Raw genomic sequence first — 20231 nt, forward strand, 5'->3', positions numbered from 1 at the left:
TATATGTTACGGAGGTTGAATCTGATGTTTTAATGGAAGATTAAGTTTGTATGATTCACCCCCCCCCTCTCATCTTATTGGCTATTGGATCTGTACTTATATTAAGTATCAAAACTATCAATTGGTATAAGAGCTTTGGACTTCGGAAGAAAAGTTTAAAGGCACTTGATTTAAAGATCCAAAGATGTATAAGAGGGATGCACCGAAGCTGAACAAGTCAAGTTTCTCTACATGGTAGAAAAGGATGTAGCTTCATCTCTCAAGAGTTGGAGAATATGTTGTATACTATCTGGAGAATGATTTTGTTACACTGAGCACCTATCCATTGACTATGGAAGAGATAAAGGCAAAGCAAGAACATATTCAAGCAATGATTGAAATAACATCTGCATTAACTAGTTCAAAGTTTAATGATCTAGAAGGCTGCAATGATGCAAAGGCTATGTGGGATAAGCTTATATCAATATATGGAGGAGATGAACATGTTCAAAGAGCAAAAGTAGATAGTCTAAGAGGACAACTTGAATCTATGAGGATGAATGAAGGTGAGAACATAACTTAGTACAGTACAAGACTAAAGGAGATTGTCAATCAAATCAAAGGAGCAGGTGGAACTATTGAAGAAAAGGATATAACAAGTAAGTTGTTGAGAACCCTTCTACTAGCTTATGCAATCTGACTCTCTGCAATCAATGAATTAAGGTTTGTACCTAATATGCTAGTTTCTTTAGATGCTACTATTGGTAAGCTACATGCATTTGAGTTAAGTAATTTTGATAACAGTGGATCTTCAGTAAATAAAGTTGAATCTGCATTTAGTTCTTTTCATCTTGATGAATCTAATGATTACAATGAAAGAAAGTATAAGTACTTTGAAGGAGATCACAATGGAGCAAGTGAAAGATTTCGTAAGAACATGGAAGAAGTACACAAACTGTATGAGGAAATTAGAAAGCAAGAAGAGTTTGAAACACTACTAGCCAAAAGGTTACCGAGAGGCAAAGGTAAGTATAAATGAGAACTATCTTTGAAATGTTTCAATTGTGATAAGATAGGACATATGGCTTCTAACTGTCCTAACAAAGATTTTACTAAAAGGAGAGATTACCGAGATGATAGATAGAAAGATAATCATTACAGAGGACACCGAGACTTCAAAAGAAGAGATAGAAAGACATGTTTAATAGCTAATGAGGAATCCAATGATGATAAATTAGATGATACATATACAGAGGAAGTAGTTTATGTGGCTATCAAAGATGGATCAGATGAAGAAAGGTATGAAGAAAAATCCCTAATATCACACATAAACACTAATGATTCTTGGATCATAGATAGTGGATGCTCACATCATATGACATGAGATAAACACAAGTTTGTTATATTAGAAGATTATGATGGAGGCTATGTTAGATTTGGTAATGATGCACCATGTCTAGTGAAAGGTAAAGGATCTATAACACTTCTTGACAATGCAAGATGCAATGATGTTTATTGGGTTGAAGGTTTGAAATACAATTTGTTGAGTGTAGCACAGCTAAACAACACAGGTTACCGAATAGAATTTCAAAAAGGAATTGTCAAAATTCATGACAAGAATGGAAAGTTAGCTTGTACCGAGACACAAACAAAAGGTAACACATTTCACCTTGACTCAACTCGTAACAAGTGTTTGTATGCAAAGATAGATGATACCTGGTTATGGCATAAAAGGTTTTGTCATGTAAATTTTGATAATCTGATCAAAATAAGTAAGAAGCACCGAGTAAGAGGTCTACCGAGTCTTAAAAAACCTGAGAATGCTATGTGCCGAGGATGCCAGATGGATAAGATGCCAAGATCAAGCTTTACAAGTAAGTCTTACACTTCTAAGGGAATTTTAGATTTAGTGCACACTGATCTTTGTGGTCCTATGAAAGTTAAAAGTTATTATGGTGATAAATATTTCATATTATTTGTGGATGACTATTCAAGGATGATGTCAGTAATGTTTTTAAAAGAAAAATTAGAAGCTTTTCAAATGTTCAAATGGTACAAGGAAAGAGTTGAAAATGAAATAGTAAGACAATTGAAATGTCTTAGATCAGATAGAGGAGGAGAGTTCACATCTGATGAGTTCAATTTATTTTGCAATGATCATGGTATTAAAAGACAAGTCTCTACACCGAGAACTCCACAGTAGAATGGAATAGCTGAGAGAAGAAATAGATCTATTATGGATTGTGCTAGAACACTAATGATTGAAAAGAAGGTGCCACAAACATTTTGGAGAGAAGCAATAAGCGCAATAGTTTACACCTTGAACCGAGTACAATTGAAGAAAGGTACTTTGAAGACACCATATGAAATTTGGTATGATAAGAAACCTAATGTAAGTTATTTTAAAATTTTTGGAAGTAGATGCTATGTTCACAAAGATGATAGAAATGGCAAGTTTGATCAGAAAAGTGAAGAAGGAACATTTCTAGGTTATTCTTCTAGAAGCAAAGCATTTAAATGTCTGATCAAATCATCTAACAAAATAGTAGAAAGTGCAAATGTGAAAATTGATGAATTTGTAGAAAGAAATGATGAAGGAAATTCCAAGGAACTAGAAGACTATGATGAATTTATCTATGTTCAACTAAGAAGTCTTACCGAGAAGACTGTTGAAGAAAATGAAGAGAATATCCAGTTACCAAGTGATGAAGAAGATCATACAGAGCCTATCGAGCTTGTATTAGCCAAGTATGTCAGAAGACATCATGCACCAAGTTAGATTATAGGAGATAAGGATGATCCAGTGATGACAAGGAACAAACTGAGACAAAACACATGTTTGATATCTGAATTTGAACCGAGAATAGTGAAAGAGGCATTTAACAATGAAGATTGGATAAATGCAATGACAGAAGAGATTGATCAAATCAAGAAGAATGACACATGTACACTAATCCCAAGACCAAAGGACAAAAATGTAATCGGTGCAAAGTGAATTTTCAGAAACAAGCTGAATGAAAAAGGAGAGGTCATTTGAAACAAAGCAAGACTAGTTTGTAAAGGTTATGCTCAAGAAGAAGGAATTGATTATGGTGAAAATTTTGCACCTGTTGCTAGACTGGAAGGAGAAAGAAAATTGTTGGCCTATGTTGCTTTCAAAAACTTCAAGGTATATCAAATGGATGTCAAATCGGCATTTCTGAATGGAATATTAGAAGAAGAAGTTTTTATTGAACAACCTGAAGGATTTGTTGAAGACAATAATAAAGATCAGGTATGTAAATTGAACAAAGCTTTATATGGTTTGAAACAAGCACCTAGAGCATGGTATGAAAGATTGCACTCTTCTTTGATTAAGATTGGTTTTATAAGGACAAGTGAGAATAGCAACATGTACATGAAGAATGATGAAAATGGAATACTGATCTCAACCATATTTGTTGATGATATTATATTTTGTGGAAATGATTTTTTATGCAAGAACTTTGGAAATTAAATGAGCAAAAAATTTGAGATGTCATTAATCAGTGAGATAAAGTATTTTATAGGTTTAAAGATACTACAAATGAAAAATGAGATTTTCATTACTCAATCCAAGTACATAAAGGAAATCTTGAAGAAATTTAGAATGGAGGATTCAAAACCAGTAAGTACTCCTATGACTACCAATTGTAAATTATCAAAGAATGATGAATCTACATCTGTTGATGAGACACTTTACCGATCCATAATTGGAAAGCTACAATATGTTGTTCATAGCAGACCAGACGTAGCACATGTAGTAGGTATAGTTGCAAGATTCTCTATAGATCCTAAGGAAACACACATGATAGCAATCAAAAGAATTTTTAGATACTTGAAAGGCACTAAGGATTATGTCTTAGTATATCAGAAAGGAAATGATTTTGATTTAAAAGTTTATACTGATGCTGATTGGGCAAGCAACATTGATGACAGAAAAAACACAAGTGGAGGAGCTTTCTTTTTAGGAGAAAGACTAGTGAGTTGGCTTAGCAAGAAACAAGGATGCGTTTCACAGTCAACAACAAAAGTTGAATATGTTGCTACAACATTGAATTGTACCAACATTGCATGTATCAAACAACTATTGGAAGGTATAAATGAGAAAGTTACCGAGCTAGTAACTATATTCTGTGACAATACTAGTGCCATTAATATTTCAAAAAACCCTGTTATGCACTCTAAGACAAAGCACATCTCTATCAAATATCATTATCTTAGAGAAGAAGCTCAAGAGAAGAAAGTGGTGTTGGAGTATGTTAGCACAAAGGAACAAATAGCAGATATCTTCACCAAGCCACTACCAAGGGACACTTTTGAATATCTCAAAAGTAAGTTTGGGGTCCTACCCCTATCTTCCACTCACTGACCGAGTTCGATGAAAGCATCAATCTGATGACTTTATTGAATATCTTTTAGGAGTTGATGCTGCATTACACACTTTAGGATGTTTTCTAAAGGTGTACAGGAATTATTACAAGAAACAATACAGGGAACAAGAATTAAAGACAAAATGCTCTGACCGAGACTCAGTTGATGCACAACAGTAGAAAATCACTTCATATAGAAAGAAATTATGTTTTAGTTCTTTACTTTTTGGCATTGTTGTCAAAGGGGGAGAAGACTAACATCAAGGGAGAAGACTAAAAGAAAATTGAGAAGACTACAGATTGGAAAGAAGACTGCAGAAAAGAGGAGAAGTCTAATGTATGGGAGAGAGCATTTCAGCATTTCAGAATCACAGCAATCCAAATCCTTTTTAAGGTCAAGTCAATTGGTTTTCCCATCAATGCCAAAGGGGGAGATTGTTGGCAATATAGCATTATAATAGACAATGAAAGATTGTTGGCATTTCAATAAGGATATTGAGAAGGTTGTTGATGATTATGGATATAATTGATTAAAGATGTTTATTGTCTTGATATTATTATTTTGTCATTGATGTCAAGAAATTGATTTTCTAATTCAGTATGATGTTGCCATATCTTGAGAAGTATGATTTAAAATAGTATAAAGATGTCAGTAAAAGACACAGGAAAGAATATGATGAATAAGAGGATGAATAAGGTATTCAATGGGCAACTACTACCGAGTCAGACAATGATGAGATCATGATGTTTAGATTGTTTTAACATCATACATATGTTGTAAATTGTAAGAATAATACTATACTATGTTACCAAGCAAAGAACCTAGTCGGTAAACCCTAAGGTTATCGCTATCGGTTAATGAAGGTGGTATGTCTACCGAGTGAAGTTTAGTATTCACCGAGTTATAATTGAGTTGCTACCGATTTGTAACCGAGCTATAATAGAATGCATTAAATGTTTGCATGTGTTATTTAATGAAGGAAGTTGATGAGCTGGAACTGATTAAATGATTGGTGAGTCGTGGATGAAGTTTGTTAATGAATCTAAGGCAATGGAAAGTCAGCATGAAGATCTACAACATAGATTGAACTGCAATACCCTGGCACAAGTTCTAAGAAATGTATGCAAGTTCCAAGGCAGGGTAAAAGATTTTCAGATCGAAAGATGCATTGAACCTGGACAAGATTTAAGATCTGATGGCTATGATTGATCATGGGAAATGTGATCAAGGAGATTAAGCGATTACCTAATTGTTTATAAATAGGAAACTGTTGATAAACAATGTATGCGGGCAAGTGTATGCATAGGGATGCTACATAGTGATTACCAAGCACAGAAGCTTGAAGACCTGTTTGAATAACAGAGTATAGAAGCCCAACAGATAGACAAGATTAGTTCTATGTCTAGATTGTATTGAACAAATAGGAATCTGCTTTAGCATTTTAGATGTGAAGTTGCAGATAGATTTTTATTACTGTTATTTTGTGAAAGTGACAGAAAATCTCTTAACCGAGTGGACTTAACAGTCTTATTTGTAAAACCCTCTAGCAAGGTGACATTCTGATTGAGTGTTTGAAATCCTTTAACAAGGTCACTTCTAACAAGGTGAAGATCCTAACAAATCTGAGGGAAATCCCTTAACCAGGTCACATCTAGCAATGCGTTTGTAATCTTTAACAAGATTTGCTTTTAACCTAGCATACTCTAGAAGAGTATATTTCTTAGTGGGTCCAAAATCCCACAGTGATTTTTCCCTATTTGGGTTTCCACGTTAAATTTGGTGTTATGAGGTTTATGATGCTTTTGAGTTTGCATGTTTAACAATTTTGGTTATATTACTAATATATATGTTACCGAGGTTGAATCTGATGTTTTTATGGAAGATTAAGTTTGTATGATTCACCCCCCCTGTTCTCATCTTATTGGCTATTGGATTTGTACTTATATTAAGTATCAGAACTATCACAGTACCTGAGTACCCCATGCGCTGAATCATTTTGTAACCATGACCATATTGGTTTGAGGAAATCTCATAGTGTCATACCTCCTCATTTGGACTATCTTCCTTAAAGAGCCAGTTAAGCACAACATCCTCTTCTATTTCATCCGCTAAGGAGGCAGAAGACTATACAAAGAGACCATCATATATGGTATTCAGAGCCAAAGTTTGTGTTCTCATAGCCTTTGATGGTTTGCCCAACTATTTTGGTGATGGATGGAGAGAAACTAATGATAGTACCGGCTCTATCTTGTAGCCATCCATGCTAGTATTTGTAATCTTCAATCTCTTTTCTAAGTCTTTCATCAACGCTTTTGGATCTTCATTTGGAGAGGCTACCCTATTATGAGGCACAAAAGTATCTGCACCTTTTGTCAAAGCATTATAGATGACATTTGTATCAACAAGAATACTGACTTCAGCTCCGTTATAAGGAAACTTTAAGCATTGGTGATATGTTGATGATACTGCCTTCATTTCATGAATCCACGGCCTGCCCAGTAATATATTGTATGACAATGGAATATCGAGAACCTGGAAAAGGACATCTCTCTCTACTGGTCCCACTCTGATTGGTAATGATACCAGCCTTTGGATGTCCTCTCTTCCTCATCATAGGATTTTATTGTTATTTTCTTGCTAGGATCAATAACATTTTCAGAGAATCCTAGTTGTGTAAGCAGATGATAAGTACAAATATTCAACCCTACGCCTCCATCTATCAAAATATGTTTGACTCTGTGTTTGTGGATCATGGCTTCAATATGCAATGGCTGGTTATGTGGATGATTTAATGAATTGTCATCTTCTTCAGAGAAGGTCAAATAGTGAGGTGAAGTCAGATGACCCACCATAGACTGAAACCGATCAATGTCTAAATCTTTTGAAACATTGGTAGTGAGCAATTCTTTGTCTAGGATTTCCTTGTGAGTAGATGAGAGTTGTAGCAATTCAAAAATTGAAATTTGAGCATTTGTCCTTTTTAATTGTTCAACCACATTGTATCCAGAGGATGATGATGAGGTTAACCTTTTAAATTTGTCCAAGGTTGATTCTTTTTGCTTGTTTGGCAAGGCTGTTGGATTTGATGTTTCTTGAGCCAAGTTGGAAGAACTAGCTCCTTGGAGGGTAACTTTCTTTTGAGATCAGGTCAGAGCTCTTCCATATTGTGATTCATTTGGTTTATCTTGAACTATAATCACATTGCAATATTATGAGTGTGAAAGTTCAATCATGTTAATAATGTTGTCCTGGCTGGCATAAGTATAATTTACCTTGGCACCTCCTTTGGTCTTTGAGGAATCACCTTGTTCGTAAGCAGGAAAAGGGTCTTTAAATGCTTTATGATTAGCATTGGTTGGGTGATTCCCAACAACAACTTTACCAGCGTCTATGAGATCCTGAATCTCATGTTTTAGCTTCATACAATTGTTTATGTTATGACCCTTATTCCAATGGAAGTCACAATATTCATTTTTTCTCCACCATCTTGGTTTGACATCTAGATCATATGGTCTAGAGTTATCTGGTAGTGTTATCAAGTTATTTGCCAATAGAGTTTTGAAAGCGGATTCATATGATTCTTCAAGAGGAGTAAAATCATGCTTAGGTTTGGAAAGCCAAGGCTTTTCTTTGAACCATTCCTTTGTTTTCTTTGGCAGATTCTCTGCTAGAATCTCAATAGCTTTAAGTGCTTGTTGTACCACTAGCCAAGTTGAATATTGTGGATTTTGAGTTGGTTTTGATAGTGTCTACTACTCCATCATTAACAACTTTGTTGTTGTTGTCTTTGGCAAATTTCCAGTACTTGTTTTTCTCTTTAGAGCTAGATCCTGTTTGTGTTTCTTTCCAAGGTGTGATATCCCCCTTCTTTGTGAGCACATCTTCCATTTGAATGGCATTATCTACCATTTTGTTAAATGATGGGTGTACTTGCATTTGTACACTATATTTCAGTTTGAGAACCAAGTTATTGACAAATATATCCATTTTCTCAGAGTCTGGAATAGGTCGTGGGTACCTAGAGAACATCTTTCTCCAACATTGGAGAAAAGTAAGAAGAGGTTCCCCTATTTTCTGTTGAGTATTACAAAGATCGATCATAGTTACAGGATGTCAAATGTTGTATGAGTATTGTTGTAAAAATAGTTGGATTAGTTGTTCAAATGTTTTTATTCTTTTGGGTAGACTTGAGAACCATTCCATTGCTTGACCCCCTAAACTCCTTGGGAAGAGACACATGAGGTAAGTTTGATCATGCATGAATTCCATACAAGCAGCACTAAATTCCCTAACATGATCTTGAGGATCTGAGGTACCATCATATTTGTCAAATTTTGGGATTTCCACTCGTGAAGGAAATGGAGGCATGTGTAGATTCTTGTCAAATGGAAAGGGACATATTATTTCTAGAGAATATTATTTCGGGGACTTGTCCTTATTCTTCAATTCTGTGACCTCCATCCATAAAGCTAGTAACTGTTTGTGTACCATGAGTATAGGTGAGTCTTCCCTTTTAGTAACAAGTGTCCGGACATCATATCGAATAGGAAGTTTGGCACCTCGTTTTGCTAGTTCTAATAAATAGTCTTCCTTCTCTTGGGTCATGATAGTTTTCATCATTTTTCTAAAGTCTTTGTCCTTTTGACAGTCAAGGATTTGTTTTTCTAGAGGTTCAGTGTCTTCGTCAGTCTCACTTGATGATGTGGAGTCATTTTGATTTTCGGGAATATTACGGTTGTTTTTGTTTCCATCATTGTATTCTATCTCATGTATAGTGGGAGATTTCAGTTCATCAAAAATTGGTCCGCCTGATGATGACGACATGTTAGTGAGTGGATCCTTCACGTAGAATGGATTATCTTGATAGGTGAAGGTTTGTTCTTTGCCTTTGGCTTGTTTCTTACAAGAACTCCTAGTTTGAATAGGCATTTTTATGGATTAGTATGATCTAAAGTCATTTTGTGATAAAGAGGTCAAGATCAATTTCAGAGCTAGTTTGTTCTATTTAGAGTATTGTTTAGGAGAAACAACTGAGATTTAGTTTGATTTTAGGAACAATCTATCCTGTCTAAGACATTATCTAAGTTGATTCTAAGTGTAGTGTAAGATTCAGTCTGGTTTTAGGAACGATCTATCCTGTATAAGACATTATCTAAGTGAGTAAAATTTGATAGGTAGTTGATTGAACTAGCTAAAAGGTGATCGACCAAATCATGAAATGCAAATGGCAGAGGTACACTATCTTTATCTGTTTATGCTCAAGAAAATGATAACTAGTATTATGTTTGTTGTAAGCTGTTTCTAGGAAAGTTTGACTGTTCTGTTCTGACAAAACCAGAGACTCATAGAACAAGATTTTTTGGACCGGACGATAATTTAGTAGCTACAAGATGACAATAGTTTAGATTCGTACGAGTTACTGCCTCATACCATATGACAAATGGGCATGTGCAGGATGACAAAAGACTTAGAGCAGTTCTATTTCATACAACATAGGATTAGGTCTAGGACAACAAACCCTAAGGAATTTGATGAGGAAAGAAAAACTTTGCTTGTAGACTTAGGTACACACCCAATAGCTAATCAGAATATGGCCACTGAGTCTCACGCAATGGATTCTCAACGCCGTATTATCTAACTCCAAATGTTAATGGGGGCACAAAATGACAAGTATCTTGGGAGAGTTACTATCTCTCTTGCACAAAGATTATCCCCCTTTTGGAGATGAACCGGGTAGCTTCTAATTTTAAATTGGATTTAGTCAGGGATCCATTTGGCACGTCGAGGTATAAACTCAATTAAGAAATCTCCCAACCTTGAAAACCAAGGTTTAATATACCCGAAGGTACAGAGGAGAGCTATTCCCGAGCACTGTTGTTCACTTGATTTTCATCAAATCACATTTATTTTAAAGTGGGTTGGATTACTTGGCATCTAGTCGTTCCCACTTAGGTCATTCCCCTCACACCGATTGTAACGGCTTTAAGATTTTTTCAACCCCTCGGGAGGGCAGGCCTGCTAAAGATGTACAAATCTCAAACAAAGAAAAAGCTTCAAGGGTCTGGATTTCTGATTGTCTAAAAAAAGACAAGAGCATACTCTCCTACCTCTCAGAATCTTCTAAAAGCACAAAAGACAGATTTGTTCTTTAACCAGATAGCAAGTTAGGTTCCTAAAAATGAATTTAAAGAATACACAATGTTTAGTCGATTCTCCTTAGGCAACTTGCAAAGACAACGAATCAATAGTCATATTGTCTTTGTGTGACAAGCATATTCTTCGACAAGCATTCTGCAAAAACTAGTTAGGCTATGAACAATTCTGAGATAGACAGATAAATAGTCAGGGTCAGTCGTCAGAATAATCAATCAGAAATGAGAAAATTATGAAATTTGCCTTTTTTTACCAGAAAATATAGAATCGTATGACAGGCACTTGACTCATATGAAAGAAGATTGCTGATGATGTCTACTCATACGACAGAGGATTTCTGCTTGTACGACAGAGGATCTACTCATACGAAAGAGGATATACTCATACGATAGAGGATCTACTCGTACGATAGGATATTTTCAATTCGTGCGACACCTGCAGTTTGTCGTTTCAGCTTGTAAAAATTGTCATACGAGATGTATGGACGAAAAACCAAAAAATTTGAAACCTAGAAAATAGCAAAAAATAAAGCAGTCAGTCTTGGAGGCCAAAAAAATGTAGTCTTCGGGCCCCATGGTGGGTGCCAGAGATGTGTGTGTGAAAAAGTGAACTTATAGTTGCAAGTACAACACTTCAATTAAGTCATTATATGCATGGTTAGTAATCAATAATCAATAAGAAATAAACCATAGCAAAGCAACCAATTGCCTTCTAAAAGATGTGAGTATAAGATTGCTCTTAGATTTTTATAAGCAATACCAGTGACTAGACTACACCAAGATGAATGATTTAATCTATATGATATTAAGCTATATGGATGCAAGATGGATGAATAATTCAAGCAATAGTAATCAATTCAAGCAACAATGGATGCAAGCAATAATGGATGTAAAATGGATGCAAATAATCTAAAAAGCACAATAATCTTCAATGACTCCAGAGCAAAATTAGCGTGATAATAATCTCCAAGCGTGTTCTCAAAAATCTCTAGGGTGAATTGGAATGAGAGCTGAAGATTGAATTTATAGAGAATCACAAGAGAAAAAGCTCAATTTAGGATTAATTGAAATAATTGAGGAATCAGATTCAGTTAACCTTGAGATAGATTCCAATTATAGTTTAATTGAAATGCATTCAAATTAGAAGTCCAAGTTGCATTGGAAAATAATAATAAATTAATTCCATGCATATAGGATAAAAATAGATAATTCTTTAATTTATTCAAGAAAAAGGTCTTTTCAATGCAACTGAACTTCTTTTTCTGAAAAGCTTTGAGTTCCAATTTTAGAGAATAATTCAATAATTCAATTAAATTGCTTTTCCGATTTCAAGTTCTAAATTTAGAAAAAGAAATAATATCTCAAGTTTTATTTCTCTCTCAATTCAATTATTTTTTTGTTTTATTTTCAATTCAACTCTTTGTAATAAATTAATTCATCTTTTGTAATAAATTAATCCTTTTTGCATGATTGAATGGCAAATTTATTAATTAATTAAATATGCAAGGATATTTAATAAATTAAAATGGGATAATTGATCAAAATGATATTCTTGGAAATGATCTGATTAATTAAATAAATATATAATTAATATTGAGTAGTTGATTTACCATGTGATTTTTGATAATTAAAGAATTAATAATGTGCTCAAGATTAATTTAATTGCCTTTGGTTAGGACCTTGGTGATGTTGTCAAGATTAGGGGCCCATGGTTTAGATGACCAATTTTAGGGTATTACATACCCCACCCTACGAATCCTGATGGAGACGAACCTCGCACCTAGGTGGTACTGTGCCTGCAATCTCCTCCAACCATAAGTCACACAAGCATACATATATATACATATTCAATGAAGGCATGAGCTCAAGATTTATAACAAGAATTAGGGAAACAATTAAACTTACACAAGAATCAAAGCGAAAGCACAATAACAGGTATGCACAATATTCATATTATCTAATCCAGAACATTACATCATGGTAAATCAACCATTCAAGAGGGCCACATAGGAAATCAACCAATGTCAAACCGGTTTTGCAAGGCTGACTAGGGTAGGGGCACTACACTAGGGCACCTAGGCAAGATGTTAGTTGTTAGATGCAATGACAGTCCCAAAGACACTAAGAGAGGGGGGGGGGTGAATCTATGTCTAACCGGTTAGTGGAATATTTAAACTTATTTATAACTTTGCAACCCAAATCAATGTACTAGTAAACAAGAAATAATAGAGACAACATAAATGCACAACATAACACAAGATATTTTGGCAAGGAAACCTGGTGTGGGAAAAACCTCAATGGGATTTGTGACCCACAATATTTACTCACTGACCATTATGAATAAATATTACTTACAATAGGGGTCTGTACATGCAGGAAGGCTAGCAGCCTAGAGCTCACTGCTCAATGGAAGAGTCTCATTGACTACAAAATGGATAATTAAATCAAATACAATGTGCTGCTCAAAATAGAATCTCTAATGCCTAGTTTAGTATCAGTTTAAGCTCAGTCACATACCTTAACCAAAACCTTTTGTTGTCTTACATACACCAATAATGATTATCCTATCCTTCTATTTATTACAAAATGATCTATAAGATCTCATACATATATGAGTCTTTACAATACACCAAGTCAGTTGACAAAAATTAATTACATTACAATATAATTCACATAAAAAAAACTTTGTCTCATGTTGGCCTAAGTGCCAGTATACTTCATTTCCATTGTAATTTGTATGCCGGTGAATGTGCCTACCAGTGCCGGTGTCTACTGGTATATGATGTCTGCGATGCTTGTGCATATGTAGAAACTTGCACAATCTCCCCCTTTGGTATTGATGGCAACACTCATGAGAAAAATCCAAAACTGTTAACCAAAAATGAAATCCAAAAGAAGTGTGCTCCCCCTAAGCAAGTGATCTCCTCTGTGCATTTATTTTTCTCCATACTACTCCCCCTTTGACATCAATGACAAAGGATGTCAAAAGGAATCAAATAATACAAAAATGCTACCTCATAGCCTATAACTGGTTGCTTACAATTTGAAAAATGTCTGTTGGAATTAGATTCAGGCTCTGCATGAATGTGTTACTATCAGAAAGAATGGTTTTTGTCTGCTAGATCATGTCAGTCAGATAGTGCATCTGTTGCTCTGATGACCATTTTCCTTGAATTGTTGTCTTTGATAGCTCAACATGTTGAGTAATAAGACTATCCAATCTTGGACCAAGTTTTCTTTTCAGTTCTCGGGCCTTTAACCTTATCCTTGCTTTCTCTTTCTCAAGTTTCTCTAACTCCTCATAAAATGCCATTTCCTGTTCAAAAATTGAGGTAAGTTCTGAAGAACCTATCATATTATCTGCAATGTCATCTATCTCCTTCTGTGTCTTCTTGATTTTCTCATCAATATCTTCAATCAGGTGGTGAGGTTTGCAAGCTTCTCTATACAACTCCTTATATTCCAAAATTGTTGAGTTAAGTACTAGTAATAGTGAATCCATGTGCTCAGTACAGTCTTTGATGGTTTTCTCAAAGAATTCTCCTTTCTCTTCATCTACTCTTTCCTTTACAGTTTCCTCATTTACCTTATCTATAGTTAGAATGTTTCTAGCAATGAATTTGGACAATGTGTCCATTTTACCTAAAGAATCCTCAATGTGATCTATCTTACAGGTTGGTGAAATCATCTTCAAGATAGGTAATGTGTCATCAATAGCCTTAAATGCTAAGGTATTGCAATTTGTTATCCTCTTAATTGAATCCAATAGAACATCTGTTACATTAGTGGGTTTGAATTCTCCAATAGATGTGCTTGGTTTTGCAATAGATTTCATTTTAACAAATACTTGCCCAATTGCCTTAACTATTTCTTCCTTGTTTCCATCAATTGCTTCCTCTTTATTTACATTTTCTGTCGGTTTCTCAGTCTGTGTTATTACCTCTACTTCTTTTGGTTTTTTAAGTCTGAGTAAGTACCTCTACAACTGTCAGTTTCTATGTCTCCAGTTTCTCAGTGTTAGTTACCTTAGCCTCTGTAGGTATCTCAGTCTCTGGTTGCTTAGCTTGTGTTGAAATTTCAGTCTTCTGAGAGTCAACAGTGTGTGCCGGTGACTCAGATATCTCATCGTTCTTATTATCGACTGCCTTAACATTTGCAGTCTCTTTATCCACAACAATGTTAATATCTTCTGTATCTACATTCATGGTGAAAAGTATTTCAGAATTTAGGTTAGTATCATCATGTGTTACTTCTCCAGTTGCCTTATCCGGTTGATTGTCTGCATGTACTGGTGATGTTGAATTTATTGGAGGGGTGTTCTATGTTGGTGGAGAGATGTTATATGTTACCCTTATAACAAGAAAACTACCAATTTTGCCTTTACCTTTGTCCTTTTGGTATACCTTCGCAAAAGATTTATCCATTTTTGTCTTTCCCTTTCCTCTTTCTTTTCTTTTTCTACAAAAAATATATCCTAATTGTTTGTAGAGTCATCAGCAATCTATTTCACTCTCCTAGCCATTAGGCTAACCTATCGGTGTGCACTCACAAAAACTGACTAGATTGCTTTAGAAATCAGTTTATCAATTTCCTCTTTAGAATTTACAGGGTGTACTGCCAATAATAATGCTTCAACTTTTAACTTTTTATCTAATTCCATCACTGACATTCTTTTAGCTTCTAATCTTAGATACAAGTCATTTGGCAGATCATCTACAACTTCAATCAAAACCTTCTTATAGATGTCTAAATACAAAATAATACTAGCCTCTATTGTGTCCTTGTCATAATCTTTGTAAGAATGATAATATTTATTTACATTACATAACTTACCATCTTGTGTTATCTCATTTACTAGTTCCTCTAGTGTAAGGGTATTTGGTGTCTTGGTTTGTTTCTTCTTTGGTGTTAGCTTCTTCATAGGCTTCCTTACAGCCTGCTACTTCTTCCTTAAAGTTTTAGTCCTTTTGGGAGAAGGAGAGGGTACCGGTGAAGGTTTCCTCTTCTTTTTCTCTACTCTCTTGAAATTAGTTACTTTTCCACTGTCTGTATCCAAAGAAGTGACAACCAGTAAAACATGAGCTACCGGTTCCAAACCCTTCCAGTTCACTACCAGATATAACACTCAAGTTCATTACATTTTTCTTAACCTCCTTAGCCATCTTGGATGCATCTCTGATAAATTTCTCTCTTTTTTTTCTCTTCTTCTGCATTGAAACAACACTCTCAATGGTCTCAACACTACCAAAAATTTCTTCAGATGGTTCCTTAGGTGCATCAAGAAGTGTTTTAGCATATGCTTCAAGAATATTTAGATCAACTTCATAACCCATTTCTATTATCCAAATGGTTCTAGGAGTAATAGCTTCCATCCATGTTTCATCTCGTTTGATTACAAAACAAATTTTCTTATCATACTTATCTACTATGCTCTGTGGTAACCTTTCTCTAGCCTTCATCTTAGTTTGGAAGTTTTTGAAGTAATCTGCTATAATGTTGTCACTGTTAGAGCCCATACCGGTAATAGCTTCCATGATTTGTTTGCCTACTGAGATGTCATATCCAAAGTCCTTATAACCAATATCAGGTATCTCTTTGGTGAAGTAAAGCATCAAACACACAAGTAAGTTGCCAAAATGAAACATCTCCTTCTTGTCACCCTTAATCTTTTTCAGGTTATCTATCAGTTCATCTTTAAGCCATTCACAAATATCAATCCTAGCATTGTTCTTGACTATCTCATATGCACTATGAATACATAAACTGGAAACTAAATTCAATCTGTTTGCATGAGTTACTCTATAGCCAAGTACCATACTCACATATCTCACATTAGCATCAGTAATGTCATTAACCCTACGAGATCAGTTGTCATATGTAGCTCCAATTAAATCCATAACACCCTTGTTAGGTATCTTCTTTGTTTTGTCTTTTTATATGCTTTATTCTATATGTATGCATATATTTTTAGTATGGATATATGTAATGCAAATGATTATGGATGTTTGTTTTTTCTGTTTCATATGCAAATAAATGTTGAAAATGAGTATCTAGTAATGCAAATGTTTATTTTTTTGTGCAATAATATGAATGCCAATAAATATATAATGGAATGTATTGATCTATATAATATACGTATGTATGTAGATAACATCTCAATATAGAAGTACTCGATCATAGAAACGATGATGAAAAACAGACCACTTAGCTGAGAAATGACAATTGCTTCAGACTCTCATTCAAAAGATAAAGAGATTATTGTTATCATGCCGAAATCACTTGAAATGCATAAAATTTAGAATGAATGCAACCTAAACTTAGTCACTCGATTTGGTATTGCTTAATTTTCATCACTGAGCATTTTACAAACACATCAGGAAAAATAGAGTTCCTTTCTTTTCATATGCAATATTAATTATCTTGTCCACAATGACCCTTTTTTCGTTCATATCCTTGGATAGATTACGCATGCATCCAAATTGCACATTAAAGAAATTCCCTCAAACAGACAAAGAAATGGCTCCAACCTCCCTGTAGTATACAAATAAGTGGAGTCGAGGTATGTGATGCAATTTCACCTTGATGTGAAGGCACTTATCACAAACACCCAGCTGATTAGATGTTTCCAGATCATCAAAATCATTCCTACAAGTAGATACAAAGAAAAGTATTATGCCCCCAATCCTTTCTCCTCTTAGTCAAGATAGACTTCCTTGAGTTACTCAAAGGGAATAATAATCAAAAACCAATGTAAAAGACAACACTCAAAAAAAATTTCAATCATATCTAAAACAGTTTAGAGACTATTTTTAGTAGTCTTGTTTTGCTTGTTTTCCTCAGTGATAAAACTATTTAGTAGTTTGGAGATAGGTGACTGACTCAGAGTGGATGACTTGGCACTACCGACATAAAAATGACTTAATTGATACTACTAAGGATATTTAGATTGATCAGTCAATTACCCTAATACGAGGACATCGATCGGTTTCAAGCCACGAGGGTTCCAAAAGAACCAGAATGTCACAAAAAGTGACTAAAAGATATGTACAAGTGAAAAAAAAAAGCAAGAAAGCGGGAATGAAAACGAGAAATGAAAAATTTGCATTGATAGATGGAGCGCTTGAGTAAAAGAGGTGCCTATTTACCAGGTTTTCACCTGCTTGGCAAAAATCCTTTTTTTTTTTTACAAAGGTGCTTGTTTACCAGGTTTTCACCAAGAAATTTTCTCTTTTTTTTTTTTTTTTTTTTTCCAGGACCTTTTAGTTGTACAGGTTGCTGGAGCAGAGAATACTAAGTCAATAATTTCTTCAAGTGAATGGTGTTGATCAGTTCACGGAGCTATTCGCCTTTTGATGATAGGCACCAAAGCCAAAGACTACAGTAACGATGTAGGGACCCAGCCAGTTGGGTTCAAACTTCCCTTTGTTGTCTCGAAACTGTTGATTTTTATGATTTTTTTTCAAAACAAGGTCACCAACCTAAAATTCTCTTTGTTGAACTTTCTTATTATAACCTCTAGACATTCTCTTTTGGTATTCTCTCAGATAATCAAACGCCACTTACCGACGTTCATCCAACAACTTGAGTTCGTGCAATCTAGATATTATGTAGTCTTCATCAGTAACAAGACTTTGCAAAGAAACTCTCAAAGAAGGTATTTCCACCTCAACAAGCAAGACTGCTTTGGATCCATACACCAAAGAAAAAAGTGTAGCCCCAGTAGGCATTGTGATACTTGTTCTGTAAGCCCATAGTGCAGGATTGAGCTACAGATGCCAATTCTTTTCAGATTTGTTTACCGTTCTGCGTAAGATAGTCACCAGATTTTTGTTAGATGCTTTAGCTTGTCCATTACCTTGAGGGTAGTATATGGATGACCAGTGCTGTTTGATTTTGAACTTTTCACAAAGCTCATCTAGATCTTTATTTTTGGACTGCCCTCCATTGTCAGTCACAATGGAAGAAGGTATCCCATACCTGTAGATGATATAGTTAAGGATGAATAGAATTACTTGTTTACTGGTTGCTTTGATTAGCAAAACCGCTTCTACCCACTTAGTGAAGTACTCAGTGACAGTTATGATAACCTTGTGTCTGTTAGATGATGCATGATATATTTGGCCAATGAGTTAAAACACACATTGTTGAAAATGCCAATGTGTGATGAAAGGTATTAGATCCCTTGTTGGAGCATGTATGAGATTTCCATGTAGCTGACACTTCTCACAAGTTTTAGCAAATTTTATAGCATTTTTCTCCATATCTGGCCAATAGTAGCCAACCCTTAGTAGTTTTCGAGCTAAAGTTAGATCGTTTGAATGAGATCCACAAATACCTTCATGCACTTCAGATAATGCACGTTGGGACTCTTGAGTTTCTAGACACCTAAGAAAAGTACTATCCAAACCTCACCTATATAGATCATTAGCGATGATGACATGCCGTGAAAAATTTCAGATTAGATTTCTTTTCTCATTATAGGTAAGATTAGTAGGGATAATTTGGTCATGCAAGTAAGAGTAAATGTGGCTATAGCGAGATGAATCATGTCCAATAATAGAACAGACCATCTGGGACTCAGGGGAATTATAAGCAGGATAACGTAACTCTTCCACCGGGAATTCATAGCGGAACTCAAATTCTTGTAGCTATGTATAGACCCCAAGGTAGTCATAGCATATGCTGCTCTATTTGCTGATCTAAGAATATGCTGAAATGATACAAAGGTAAAGTATTTCTTGAGGTCATTAACCATTCTTTTATAGGGCATCATTTTCTCATCTCGAGTCTGATATATATCATTGATTTGGTTGATAATTAGCTAAGAGTCTCCATAGATGTTTAACTCAACAACCTTCCATTCAATAGCTATCTTGATTCCATTGACCAAGGCTTCATATTCTACAATAATATTTATGCATGGAAAGAAAATTTTGTAAGCCTTTGGGATTAAATATATTTGAGGAGTGATAAAAATTATTCCAGCACTAGAAGCTTGTTGAGTGAAAGACCCATCAAAGAACATTTTCCATGATCGGTGAGTAAGGTGCATGATGGATTCATCCAGAAATTCTATGTGCAAAGGTTGATTGTCTTCAATCGGAGCATCAACAAGCTGATATGCAATGACCTGTCCTTTGATAGCTTTGCGTTCTATATATTAAATATCAAATTCTATGAGAACCATGATCCATTTAGCCAATCTCCCTGTAAGTGTTTCTTTGCTGAGAAGGTATTTAATTGGATCAATCTTAGGCACCAGCTTGATAGAATGTGCTAGCATATAGTGTCTTAATTTTTGTGATGCAAAAACTAATGCCAAACAATCTTTTTCTATGATAGTATATTTCATCTCATAGGACACCAAGGTCCTACTGATATAATATATAGCTCTTTCCTTTTTATTCTTATCCTGTTGTGCCAAAAATGCCCCTAGTGATATATCAGTAGTTGATATGTAGAGAATCAATGGCTTGCCTTGAATTGGTGGCATCAATATAGGTGGATTAGAAAGATATTCCTTGATTTTCTTTATATGTTGTTCACAATCTTTATCCCAATTATATATAACTCCTTTTTGTAATGCCTTTTTGAATGGTTGAGCCTTATCTACTAGCTAAGAAATAAAGCATCTTATTGTTTGGAGCTACCCTTGTAAAATTCTCATTTGACTGACATTCTATTGAGGTGGCATTTCCATGATAGCCT

The sequence above is a fragment of the Cryptomeria japonica genome, chromosome 6 (genome assembly GCF_030272615.1).
Source record: "Cryptomeria japonica chromosome 6, Sugi_1.0, whole genome shotgun sequence".
In the NCBI taxonomy this organism is placed as follows: Eukaryota; Viridiplantae; Streptophyta; class Pinopsida; order Cupressales; family Cupressaceae; genus Cryptomeria; species Cryptomeria japonica.